Below are 14,463 nucleotides of genomic sequence, written 5' to 3'. Positions count from 1 at the left end.
CTCATCAGCCATCAACGACCGTCAAGACCACCACCATCAGAATCCTCGACATCAGATCTACCAGGATCGACCATCGGTTGGCCAGAAATCTCGCCGGAAAATCTCCCCGCCGCCGACCAGGTAATTTTTTGGGTTTCTACTGGTATTTTTGATATTTTTTTATATATAAATGCTTGTAAATTTTCTTGCATGTCGTAAAAAATACAAAAACCAAAGTCGACACGTCTCTTTTTTTAAAAAAAGGACCGATGTCAAAAATGTAAATATCAAATATGGATTATGTCCATTATTTCTTTTGGTAACCTAGACGTAACTCTCCTTTTTAGGGTTGAAACGTCATATTTTAGACAAGTCTCCTAATTTTTAGGGACCAATGTCATTTTTAACGCGTCTCCTACTTTTAGGGACCGACGTTAACCATTAAGAAAAAAACAAATTACCAATAAACCCAAAATATAATGGATTATATCCATTATTTCTTTTGGTAACCCAGACGTAACTCTCCTTTTTAGGGACAAACGTCAATATTTTAGACGAGTCTCCTAATTTTTAGGGATTGATGTCATTTTTAATGTGTCTCCTATTTTTAGGGACCGACGTTAATCATTTAAAAAAGAATTACAAATAAGCCCAAAATATAATCGCATTTGAATCAAACAAAAAACACACAAGTAAGGGTAACCTTTCTATTGAAAGGATGTTTAAAGGGTGGTGTCTACTTTCCCTTAATCATAACTAACTTCGTACCCGAATCTCTGGGACTAGTGTCTAATTTGGGATTTCTAGTTCCCTCAAATTACTAGATGGCGACTCCAATAAAATCTTTATTTTCCTCCAATTGAGAAAAAACCCTTTTTGTTAAATAAACAAAAAAGTGGGAGCCGTCGCCCGACGTCGTGTATCGACAAAATAACGACTCCACTGGGGACTTAGGGTTGAGCCAACTGCTTGTGTTTGCTTTTCATTTACTCTTTCTTATTGCTATTTATTTTTTGGTATTATTTTATTTGCGTTATTTATTTTACAATATCTACTGTGATTCTTTTCAATTTTTCATATCGTCACATGTATACATATTATTTATTTGTGTATTCACACACTTCACGGTGAACCCATAAAAGCTCTGGACACGAGCTCGTCCTGTTTAAGGTTAGAAAAGAGAGATTCAAGTGGCAAGTGTGACTTATGTCCACTGATGCTCATTTGGACTTTCGCTTGGATTGTAACTCACCCTATACAACTAGTATTGTGGAGTCTTTCTCCCCTACTCATGTTGTACAAGGTTAAGAGGCCGATTACTTCACGAGTAATTCGGGCAATCTAAGAACCAAAAAATATCTTTAAGGATAGACTAAACTGAGCCAAACCTTATGAGCTAAATCCTATCAAGTAGGATATATCCTTTAGGACACAAACAAATGTCAATGCATGAACATACATGTTCATATACATTTCATATACTCATTAAATCTCCACCGATCCTTACAGGAAGTGTGAGATGGAAAAACCCATTACTATTGAGGAATTTTTCACCAGATCAGAATTGAGCCAATATGATAAAGGGGATTGTTTGCCATCAAAATTTGAGTCTCAATTGCCAGAGCATGTTAAATTAGATGACAGACCACTTGGTACAGGACAACTACTAGACTGTTGGGAAAAGTTATCCTCTCATGATCAAATCACTTTTCAGAAACAATATGGGGATCTATCACATTTACTGAAAATTAGGGTCCAACATGCTTGTTTTCAGGCCATGATAGGGTTTTGGGATCCAGAATATCGGTGCTTCACATTTGATACTGTGGATATGACTCCTACTATCGAGGAGTATGAATCCCTGCTAAATTGTCTCAAGTCAGAAAAGGTGTACTTTTACACACCTATAGAGCATGCACTTTCTAACTTTGCTTGGATTACCCAGACAGACTATCAACTAGCAAAATCACATGCAGTTAAATGAGGAAATAGCCAGGGTTGGTTTTGGAATGAACTAGAAGCTATATTCAAGAGGAGATTACACGATGAAAGCAATGAAATTCGATTGAGAATTTTGGCCTTAGGCATATATGGTTTGGTTCTTTTCCCATCTGCAGAGGGAATGATCGATTTTAAGGCTGTCAATGTATTTAAAAATATGGTGACCCTTAAAATTAACCCAGCTACAACAATATTGGCAGAAACTTTCTCATCCTTGAATTATTGTAGAAAAGTCAGAAGGGGTCGTTTAAGATGTTGCTTGCAGTTATTGTTTGTCTGGACTGTGAGTCATATGATTGAGGGGAAGATTTCAGGTTTGGTTGGTACCCCATGGCATCTTTATTCTTAGCTAGAGAATTTTGCTGAAAAACACTTGCATGAAGTAGGAAGAACCACATGGGAATCAATGTTCTTGAGTCTAAGTAAATCTCCATTTCATTGAAGAAGTCGATACTCTTATTTCAAATCTTATCTGGCATACTTTGGTGAGTACCCATGGGTCCCGTTGATAGGAGCCCGCTGCTGTATTAGTTACTGTCCCAACATAGTCTTACGACAGTTTGGATTTGAGTAGTTTATTCCAAGGACTACCAAACTGGGAACATTTTATGAAGATTTCAAGACCTCGAAGAAAGTATTGGAGTCAGTGAAGAAGGCATGGAAACATCCTGGTAGGGTTACTTCTGCTAAGAGAGTAGAAGGGAAAACAACTGAAGGATATCCAATATGGCAAAAGAAGAGAGGAAAAGGGTACAAAGTTCCTCCTTTTGAAGGGCCACCTAGGTCTTTGATTCAGTCTACTGAAGACATACACGAAGAAGTTCGCGCCCAACAAGAATCTTATAACCTAAGTTTGAATGCTGAAGTGGAAGAGTTATGGGCTAAAAAAAGAAAGTTAGAATCTAATCTAGTCACTCGAGAAAAAGCTTTGGCTATCATAAAACAGGAAAAGGATGACTTGTCAGCTCAGCTATAAGATCAACAACTTGAGTTCCAGCAATTACAAGAAAAATATGTACTTTCGTCAGAAGATAAGAGGAAGCAAGATATCAACATGAAGAGATGGGTTAGAAGAGCATCAAAAGCGGAGAAAATGGTATTAAAATTGTAAGAGAAAAATGAATCACTTCAAGAACAGTGTCAAAATCATGATACAATCATTGCCAATTTAGATGAGCATGTGGACCATTTGCTTTCTATTGAGCAAACCTTATCATCAGAAAAAGAAAATGCAGAAAAAGAAGCAGAATGTTGGGCTTCTGAAGCTATGCGCTATCATGTACAAGCAGATGATGCCAAGAATTATGATTTAAGATTACGAGGCCTAGCCCAACAAGTAGCAGATGGTGAGCCAATGACCAGAAATGAATTCCATCAGTTTTTTGGGTTGATCAGAGATGGAATTAATGAGATCTCAGCATATGACGGTCCAAGGTTTTGGAAAGATTGACTTGCTGTACTTTTAATATCAATTAATAAAAGGCAATTTCATCATCTTTTTGTTATGAGAAATGATTATTTTGATTATGATTTATGGCATCAAATTTCTCCCCCAAATCGGTTCAAGTTCCTGTAGGTTTGGAGTCCTCAGTGAGAACTTTCTTAAGAGAATCTGATCTGGTCTATTCCTCTTCATAAGGAAACCTCGAAACAAATAACAAGCATGCATAAAACATATGGCATTTTGCATCCATTTGTGCATTTCATTCATTTATCAAGCATGCACACGGTTGAAACATACGTTCCCCTACCCGAGGTCTAATGGACTGATAAAGATGGAAAATCAAGTCAGAGGTTGGCTAGAGGCTCGTTATCAAAAGGAAGTTGAGAGCAGTAAAGGTGAAGTAGCTCAACTCATAAATCTGTTTGAATAAGTGTTGAGCTTCAAGAATGAAAAGGGAACGTTTGCACAGTCTCTTGCTGGGAACACTACTTGTCCACGTTCCATTGAAGTTGCACCTCTCTTTTTTCATCATGAACAATGACAACAATGCCTTCAGTCATCAATTCATGACGACAGCCCTTGTTCTCGTTCAACTGCACTGATAGTCGCTCAAAGCCTTCATATATTCCAAGAGCACATAATAGCTGCTAGCTTTCTGTTCCTGGTGCATTGGCCTTCTTTCCAGACATCTCTATTGTGAACACCATTCCGGTCCAGCAGTATCGGATGCTGCTCTGAGAAAAACAAGAGTAGACATTGCAACTTTAACAAAGCAAAATTCCCACTATAGGTGTTTGTTTGTTGTACTGCTAGTGAGGAATCGAAGAGGAGATAAAAGGGTTTCAGATTCATCATTTTCTCTTCCAGTTGAGACAATGCGTGATTCCACACATCAGGAATGATGGTGCTGCATGTTTCTGTGCGCTACCAAGATTACCTGGTTGTTGGAAAGTTTTTACCAATCCATAAATAACCACAACAACATGGGAAGATTGGCATGATGTTGTGAGGATTGTCGAAAGAATTGAACAAGCTACAAAGAGGGGAATGATTGAAGATTCTGCCAAGGATTCTAGAACAATAATGAGAGATGAATCAAAGGATGACTCTAACGATGGGAAGCCTTAATTATGTGGTCCAACCAGGTCTCACTGTAGTATCAACTACTCAAATGTCTTTGCCAAGATTGACATACCTCGACCACTCGAGTTTGTCTACTAGCATCTGTTAGACTCCGGACTTATTGCCCTGACTCCGCCAAATCCCATACAACCATCGTTTTCTATGTGGTATAATCCAAAAAAGAGATTTGAACATCATTGGGGGATTTTGTGCCATTTAGTTGAACAGTTGCAAGAATTTCAAGAATCAAGTTGAGTTTGTGCAAAATGACGTCATCGGCCATATTGTCACCTCAACATTATCAGATTGACAAGTGATCGAAATGCTTGGCAAAACACAGATATCGCCAGAAAAGCTGGTCCAAGAAGAGTGTTAAACTGTCGATCCTTTTTGTTATGAGTTTTGTCATTCTGCATTTTATTTTGGGATCACATCTCATCTTTTAACGAAACATGTCTTTTCTTTGTCCCTTTGTTGTTCTGAACGCATGAGATGTTTCTTTCAAAGGTTATTTACAAAATATTTTGATCAAGCTCCAACATGCGTTTAAGATTAGTCAATCTTGAAGATTAAAATTATTTTGTTTGATGACTCGATGCTTGTTGAAATGACATGAGGTGACCAAGAAACTTTTGAGCTCACACATGAAATTGAACCACATACCATATAGCTAAGTTTTAGCAGTATGTATAATGACACGTAGTGGATTCAGTAGTTATGGACTCGTGAATTATGATTCTTACAAGTCTAAATCATTATATTGGATGGGTCAAAATTTATCGGTTCTAACTGACCTTGCTTGAAATGAGAAAAGGCCATTTTTGTTTCATCCTTTCACAATTCTTGAAATATATATCCCTTGCAGTCCCATTTTGAGCTGATAGAATATTTTTTTCATAAAAAACCCTAACTAGGATCACATCCCACACTGGGGGCAATGTTAGAGTTGATGGATAAAGGGAAGGCTTAGAACAAAAGTCCAATGATTGAGAAAGGGCTAGAAGAAGAAAGCCAAAGATTGATAAAGACACAACAAATGCCAAAAGTTAACCCAAAAAAATCAAGTGTGATGTCTTTTGGTGTGTCTATGATAAAGCCTTTACGATCTTCAAAAGATTAGATTGGCTATTCATAAAAGAAAAGTTGGATTTGCGTTATGACCTATGTTAAACAAATTTTGATTTTTAAGATTAACATGGTTATATGTCACTGTCTCTACAAAGACAATGTGAGGAAAAAAGATTGATGAGTAATTGATGGTGATCCTAGGTTCTTGAAGCTCTCAAACACCTTTTGAGCTTGTGAAATTCCTTTCTTTCATAGCCATGAACTATAGCCTACATTACGTGCTTTAGAAAGTCCTTTTTAATCAAGTAAGCAATCTGAACCGATAAATGGTGATCTCAAAAATTGAAGAGTTGTTTCATACAGGTCGTGACTTCATGAATCAAGCTACTGATTATTATGCATCCTGATAAAATTGTTGCTAAGAAAAAGAAACAATCTTTCTTGATAAAGCCTCAAGTTTTGACTCGGGTACCTCATCACAGACAATCAAAAGATATACCCAAAATTAGAGTTTAAAATGAATACAAAGAACCATGGAAAAGCCATTTTAATCTTACAACGAGTCAATTTTCTCTCTCTCAAAAGTACAAGACAATCAAAGGACTACATTGAATAGCGTGTGTTGGATCTTTGACCAATAAAGCTTGATTTCCAAAAATACTTTCAAAAATTGACATATCTCTGATTTCATTTCAACAATCAGACTTGAATAGCCATGACCTTTGAAATGTGAGATTTGATTCCAAAATAAGAAAGATTTTCAAACATGAAAAACATTGACCAAGTTTGCAAATTCCTAACAGAAATTCTCCTCGACACTCCTGGGGGAAATACAATGGACCTCCGAGAAGGAAAACAAATAGTGTTTAAATCAGCCGGGGGGTAGAGATGATCAAATGATGAATCAATGAACTGATGACAATATGGTTCAAAGAAAGATAATCAGTGAATGAGCACATTCAGATCAATTGAGGGCAATGATGTTCAACTACAATTTATGATCCAGTAAACCCCGACAACAATTGAGAGCAAAGATGTACCTGAAGGACATCTTCATATCTTCATCTTGGTTTATCATCTCCAGTATGGCTATGACTATTGAAAGATGTTATCACATTATTGCTTTTGCATGAATGTTGGAAGGATGCACCGCACCCACCTAGACTGACCGTGGGACCATTTGATTTGAAGTCAATGTGCACTGCACCAAATGAGTATGGGTGATAAAAGCGACATCATTGATAAGGTTGAGGCATTTCTTTTCACAATCTGGTTAGATGAGTTGAGAAGAACTTATTGAGAAAAAAACTGAGCATACAGCGATGAGCTTTTTACTGCAAAGTATGAAATGCAGGTCTGAATGACATTGTTGTAACCCAATTTTGGATCCACCAAGATTTTCTCGAATGTTATTTTATTTAAATTATTATTTATAAAAAACCAAAAAAAAATTAAGAAAAAGGAAAATTTAAAAATATATTTTTCTCAAGTCAACCGCATCTTTCCGTCAAAACCGAGTCCACCAGGTTAATACGGGTCAAACCATGTCGACCAGGGTAAAAAATGAGTTTCGGGCCGTTTCGGGTCAAAACCGTCATTTTTTACCAAAACCGAGTTCACCGGGTCAATACGGGTCAAACCATGTCGACCAGGGTAAAAAATGAGTTTCGAGCCGTTTCAGGTCAAAACCGTCATTTTTTACCAAAACTGAGTCCACCGGGTCAATACGGGTCAAACTATGTCAACCACGGTAAAAAATGAGTTTCGGGTCGTTTCGGGTCGAAACCGTCATTTTTGACTAAAACTGAGTTCACCGGATCAATACGGGTCAAACCATGTCAACCAGGATAACAATGAGTTTCATGCCGTTTTGGGTCAAAACTGTTATTTTTTGGTTAAAACCCGGTCCACCGGTTTTATATCACTTGAAAGTTTTTTTTTATATTTCAACATAATTTTCGGTAATTAAAATTGATTTTTAGCGGTTAAGTCGGGCTTTTTCTAATACTGATTTGAGTTTTAATTTTACCTATATAAATATTTATTATTATATATAATAAAACAAAAAAAATCAATAATTCAAAGTTTTTTTTCAACGGAGTAGTTCAATTATGCATGTAGCAGTTATGTTAATATATTTTTTTATTTGGGGTAGATGGAAGGTGGATGTGATTTGTCCCCTACTCATTGGCTATAAATAGCCACGAGAGCGGGAGGAAAAAAAAAGAGGAAAAAAAAAATAGAAAGAAAAAAAAAAAAGAAAAGAAATCTTTACTATTCATGTTTTTTTTATTATTTCTTCATGCGAGTAGGATATTGATTTTCAAAAAAAACAATTTGAAAATACCAAATATATCATAACCGTTAGATCTAATAGTGTTTAGATCTGAACCGTTGATTTCATAAGATACAATAGGGCTTACCACACCCAATTAAAACCCAAATCAATCTCAGCCCTTAAAACAATTCTCCCTTAGATCCGGTGGTGCCACGTCACACGGTGTACCAACCTTTCGGTACACCGCGACACACCTGATCACACCTCAGCCCATCTGGACCGTCCGCTCAACTTGCAGATCCAGCCAATCGCAGCCGCAGGATCAGTTCAACGGCGATCCAACGGTTCACAGCCTTCAACTGCACCGGTGAACCGTGCGCGCGTTTACACCATAGCACATCTCAGAGCCTCTCTCTCCTCTCGCCGGAGACGCTCTCTCTCTCATCCGATCTCCACTTTCCGGCCGTAGCCAGCCTCCGCAACACCACAGAAAGGTTTATCCCCTGCTATAAAGAAAAACCTCGGTGGTTTTCATTGTTTTATCCGCCTCATCTGGCCAGAAAAGGGTCGCGATCGTTGTCGGCCACCAAAGCTTCAAGTCGTCGATTCTCACTCATCAGCCATCAACGACCGTCAATACCACCACCATCAGAATCCTCGACCTCAGATCTACCAGGATCGACCATCGTTTGGCCAGAAATCTCGCCGGAAAATCTCCCCTCCACCAACAGTAGCCGCGCGTGTGCCACACGCGCCGCCAGTGGCATTTTGGTAATTTTCGAAGAACTTCAGGGGTATTTCAGTTTTTTACCTACATAGTGACACATAGGTAATTTTTTGTGTTTCAACTGGTATTTTTGATATTTTTTATATATAAATGCTTGTAAATTTTCTTACATGTTGTAAAAAATACAAAAATCAAAGTCGACACGTCTCTTTTTTAAAAGGACCGATGTCAAAAATATAAATACCAAATATGGATTATGTCCATTATTTTTTTTGGTAACCCAGACGTAACTCTCCTTTTTAGGGACAAACGTCAATATTTTAGACGAGTCTCCTAATTTTTAGGGACTGATGTCATTTTTAACGTGTCTCCTATTTTTAGGGACCGACGTTAATCATTTAAAAATAATTACAAATAAGCCCAAAATATAATCGCATTTGAATCAAATAGAAAACACACAAGTAAGGGTAACCTTTCTATTGAAAGGATGTTTTAAGGGTGGTGTCTACCTTCTCTTAATCATAACTAACCCCGTACCCGAATCTCTGGGACCAGTGTCTAATTTGTGATTTCTAGTTCCCTCAAATTACTAGATGGCGACTCCAATAAAATCTTTGTTTCCCCCAATTGAGAAAAAAAATCCTTTTTGTTAAAATAAACAAAAAAAGTGGGAGCCGTCGCCCGACGTCGTGTATCGACAAACATGACAGTTCCATGAAAGTGGATGACTGCATATACTTGAAGGGTATGTTTCAACTGGAGGTGAGTTCATAACTGATTGACAATCTTGATGGGTGTTGGCACGGTGCGTACAATCAAACAGAGAACAATTCTTGAAAGAATCCATGAGATGAACGATTTGTTAAGCTTCTTAATGATGAATCAAGTAACACTATATTTGGGGGCATTGTCAAGCTTGATAAACAACGAGAGTAGTAATCATCGCGGACAGCCCAAGATGGGCACTGCATTTACAGCTGAGCGGGTGGCTAGCACATGAATGAGCCAATACATCAAAAGAACAAAAAAGGCTTTGGAATGCAAACAAAGTCACCCTATGACGATGAAGCATCAAAGAGGGGGAACCTATATTTCAAAAACAGGTAAGATGCATTGCATATCATCTAACTTCACAAGCATTGCATATTTGTTTTGCAGATATTTCACGAAACAAAATTCCCACTGGGATCCAACGAGACTCACATGAATTGAAGTTCTTGTAAATCACATCAAATATGGCAATTCCACAAAAGCAAAATTCATAAATGAAGACAAGAAAGATGGATTTTTATTCATGGAAAAAGGGGTTTACAAGTACAAATGCTAAACAGTGCGAGGACGACCAGGGATATTTTCATCTTGATGGTTAATCATGCCTCGAAATTCCTCAAATTGTTTATGCATGCGCTCCATCTCTTCCTCGAACTCGAGGTGTCGTGTGTTAACATAGTCCCTCCAAAAGTGAACACGTGTATTTAACTCTTGGTTTCTCCTCTCCAAGTTGTTTCTATGACGTCTCTCATCACAGAGTCTATTCCTTAAATTCTTAATCTGATGATGGAGATCAAGAACCTGAGTATTCAACTCAAGTCTTCTGGCATGAAGACGCTCTGCAACGTTCACCAAAGACGAAATAGCTCTGATACTAAGAGCAAGTGACTGATTCACTGCTTCAATATCGGTCCTGGCTGCCAGCATTATTTCATCACGAGAAAGGATCATGTCTCTAGCCACGGTTACAGCAATATCTTCATTGTCCATTACAGTATCCTCTATTGTAACTGGACGACCATTCACTTCAAAGCTAGTACACCAAACTGCAGGCTCTACTGCAGGAACAGGGTTTGGGTTAGCATTGGAAGAAGAGGAACACATGGTTAAAGCTTCAAAAGTTAAAAACTTTGAGAGTATTGAAAATGCAAGAAGTTGATGATGTCTTTTGCCAAATACTACATGATTTATAAGGAATTTACTCCTACCATCGTTTTGAACGGTACATACAGTACTTCCTTAGAAAGCTTTCTTTATTTTTGGGATCCACAAATCGAATCCCAACCATACATACATGACTTCCTTGAGAAGCTTTCCTCATTTTTGGGATCCACAAATCGAATCCCAACCATACATACAAGACTTGCTTGAGAAGCTTTCCTCATCTTTGGGATCCATTTACAAATCAACATCCCAACCGTAGATACAGGACTTCCTTGATAAGCTTTCCTCATCTTTGGGATCCATTTACAAATCAAATCCCAACAGTAGATACAAGACTTTCTTGAGAAGCTTTCATCATTTCTGAGATTGATTTACAAATCAGATCTCAACCATACAGGTATGACTTCCTTTAGAAGTTTTTCATCACCCCTGAAGCTCATTGCTGAAATCACATTCATGTATTTCACAAAGCTATATTGAAATCACTTTCAAGTATTTCACTATCGGGCAGGTTGCTTGGAACAATTAGACCACTTGCGAGTTTCCTTGCATTTTATCATCGGGCAGGTCGCCTGGAACAATTAGACCACTTGCGAGTTTCCTCGCATTTTCACTATCGGGCAGGTCGCCTGGAACAATTAGACCACTTGCGAGTTTCCTCGCATTTTCACTATCGGGCAGGTCGCCTGGAACAATTAGACCACTTGCGAGTTTCCTCACATTTTATCATCGGGCAGGTCGCCTAGAACAATTAGACCACTTGCGAGTTTCCTCGCATTTTCACTATCGGGCAGGTCGCCTGGAACAATTAGACCACTTGCGAGTTTCCTCGCATTTTATCATCGGGTAGGTCGCCTGGAACAATTAGACCACTTGCGAGTTTCCTCGCGTTTTCACTATCGGGCAGGTCGCCTGGAACAATTAGACCACTTGCGAGTTTCCTCGCATTTTCACTATCGGGCAGGTCGCCTGGAACAATTAGACCACTTGCGAGTTTCCTCGCATTTTATCATCGGGCAGGTCGCCTGGAACAATTAGACCACTTGCGAGTTTCCTCGTATTTTCACCGCCAAATTCTTTTGCTTTCATCTTCACTATCGGGCAGGTCGCCTGGAACAATTAGACCACTTGCGAGTTTCCTCGCATTTTATCATCGGGCAGGTCGCCTGGAACAATTAGACCATTCGCCAAATTCTTTTGCTTTCATCTTCACTATCGGGCAGGTCGCCTGGAACAATTAGACCACTTGCGAGTTTCCTCACATTTTATCATCAAGGTGGTCACCTGGAAAATAGGACCAATGTTGAAATCACTTTCATGTATTTCACAAAACCATTGTTGAAATCACTTTCATGTATTTCACAATGCTAATCTGAAATCACTTTCATGTATTTCACAAAAAAAATCAATGTTGAAATCACTTTCATGTATTTCACAAAACCATTGTTGAAATCACTTTCATGTATTTCACAAAAAAATCAATGTTGAAATCACTTTCATGTATTTCACAAAACCATTGTTGAAATCACTTTCATGTATTTCACAATGCTAATCTAAAATCACTTTCATGTATTTCACAAAAAAATCAATTTTGAAATCACTTTCATGTATTTCATGAAAAAAATCAATTTTGAAATCACTTTCATGTATTTCACAAAACCATTGGTGAAATCACTTTCATGTATTTCACAACATTAATCTGAAATCACTTTCATGTATTTCACAAGATCAATATTGAAAACACTTTCATGTTTTTCACTTGGGCAGGTCGCCCATAAGAATTAGACCACCTGAATAATCTGTGCATTTTTCAACACTTCCATCGTTTTTCTTAACAAAACTTACTGTGCAAAGTCAAAAGAAAATGAATTTTCCAATGCCTTTGCACCGTAAGCATTGTAAAGAGAGGGCAACTGTTGTAACCCAATTTTAGATTCACTAAGATTTTCTTGAATGTTATTTTATTTCTATTATTATTTATAAAAATCCAAAAAAAAATTAAGAAAAGTTTAAAATTCAAAAATATATTTTTCTCGAGTCAACCGCATCTTTCTGTCAAAACCGAGTCCACCAGGTCAATACGGGTCAAACCATGTCGACCAGGGTAAAACATGAGTTTTAGGCCGTTTCGGGTCAAAACCGTCATTTTCGGTTAAAACCGAGTCCACCGAGTCAATACAGTTCAAACCATGTCGACCAAGATAAAAATGAGTTTCGGGCCGTTTCGGGTCAAAACGGTCATTTTCAACCAAAACCCAGTTCATCGGGTCAATACGGGTCAAACCATGTCGACCAAGGTAAAAAATGAGTTTCAGGCCATTTTGGGTCAAAACTGTTATTTTTTGGTCAAAACCCGGTTTACCGGGTTGATACCCATCAAAAGTTTTTTTCCAGTGTTTCAACATAATTTTCGGTCATTAAAATGGATTTTTTAGCGGTTGAATCGGCTTTTTCTAATACTGATTTGAGTTTTAATTTTACCTATATAAATATTTATTATTATATATAATAAAACAAAAATTAATAATACAGAATTGTCATATTAGGCGGGGCAGTTATATTTATTGTAGGCGGAGCAGTTGGATGGATATAATTTTTCTTTAAAGCAGATGCGTGTTGTCCCCTGTTAGTGGCTATAAATAGCCAGTGATAGTTCCGTCAGAAAAAAAAAAAAAAACAAAGGAGGAGGAGAAAAAAAAAAGAAAGAAAAGAAAAGAGTATCCAGATTACTATTTAAGTTTTTTTACTATTTCTTCACGAGAGTAGGATATTGATTTAAAAAAAAACAATATGGAAAATACCAAATATATCCTAACCGTTAGATCTAATAGTGTTTAGATCAGAATTGTTGATTTAATAGGATACAATAGGGCTTACCACACCAGATTAAAACCCAAACACATCTCAGCCCCTGAAATAATCTAAGCTTTGATCCCGTTGCGCCACGTCACCGGGTGTACCGCAATTTCGGTGCACCGCGTCGCACCCGATCCCACCTCTGTTCATCCGGACCGTCCGATCAACCTGCAGATCGGGCCAATCACAGCCGCACGATCTTTCCATCAGAGATCCAACGGATCACAGGCCCCAGCTGCACCGGTGTACCGTGCTTGCGTTCTCACCGTAGCATAACCCAGGGCATCTCTCTCCTCTCGCCGGCGACTCCCTCTCTCTCCTTCGATCTCCCATCTCCGGCCATCTAAAGCTTCCAAACCACCACAGAAAGGTCGGTATCCTCATATAAAGCAAAACCCCTGCCGGTTTCAGCGTTTTCTCCGCCCTATTTGGCCGGAAAAGGGCTGCGATTGTCGGCGGCCACCGAAGCTTCAAGTCGTCGATTCTCACTCATCATCCATCAACGACCATCAAGACCACCACCATCAGAATCCTCGACATCAGATCTACCAGGATCGACCATCGGTTGGCCAGAAATCTAGCTGGAAAATCTCCCCGCCGCCAACAGTAGCCGCGCGTGTGCCATATGTGCTGCCAATGGCATTTTTGTAATTTTCAAAGAACTTCGAGTGTATTTCAGTATTTTACCTATACAATGGCACTCAGGTAATTTTTTGGGTTTCTACTGGTATTTTTGATATTTTTTATATATATAAATGCTTGTAAATTTTCTTGCATGTCGTAAAAAATACAAAAACCAAAGTCGACACGTCTTTTTTTTTTTTAAAAGGACTGATGTCAAAAATGTAAATATCAAATATGGATTATGTCCATTATTTCTTTTGGTAACCTAGACGTAACTCTCCTTTTTAGGGTTGAAACGTCATATTTTAGACAAGTCTCCTAATTTTTAGGGACTGATGTCATTTTTAACGCATCTCCTACTTTTAGGGACTGACGTTAACCATTTTAAAAAAAAACAAATTACCAATAAACCCAAAATATAATGGATTA

The sequence above is a fragment of the Populus nigra genome, chromosome 3 (genome assembly GCF_951802175.1).
Source record: "Populus nigra chromosome 3, ddPopNigr1.1, whole genome shotgun sequence".
Lineage (NCBI taxonomy): Eukaryota > Viridiplantae > Streptophyta > Magnoliopsida > Malpighiales > Salicaceae > Populus > Populus nigra.
Note: the sequence above shows the minus strand (reverse complement) of the source record.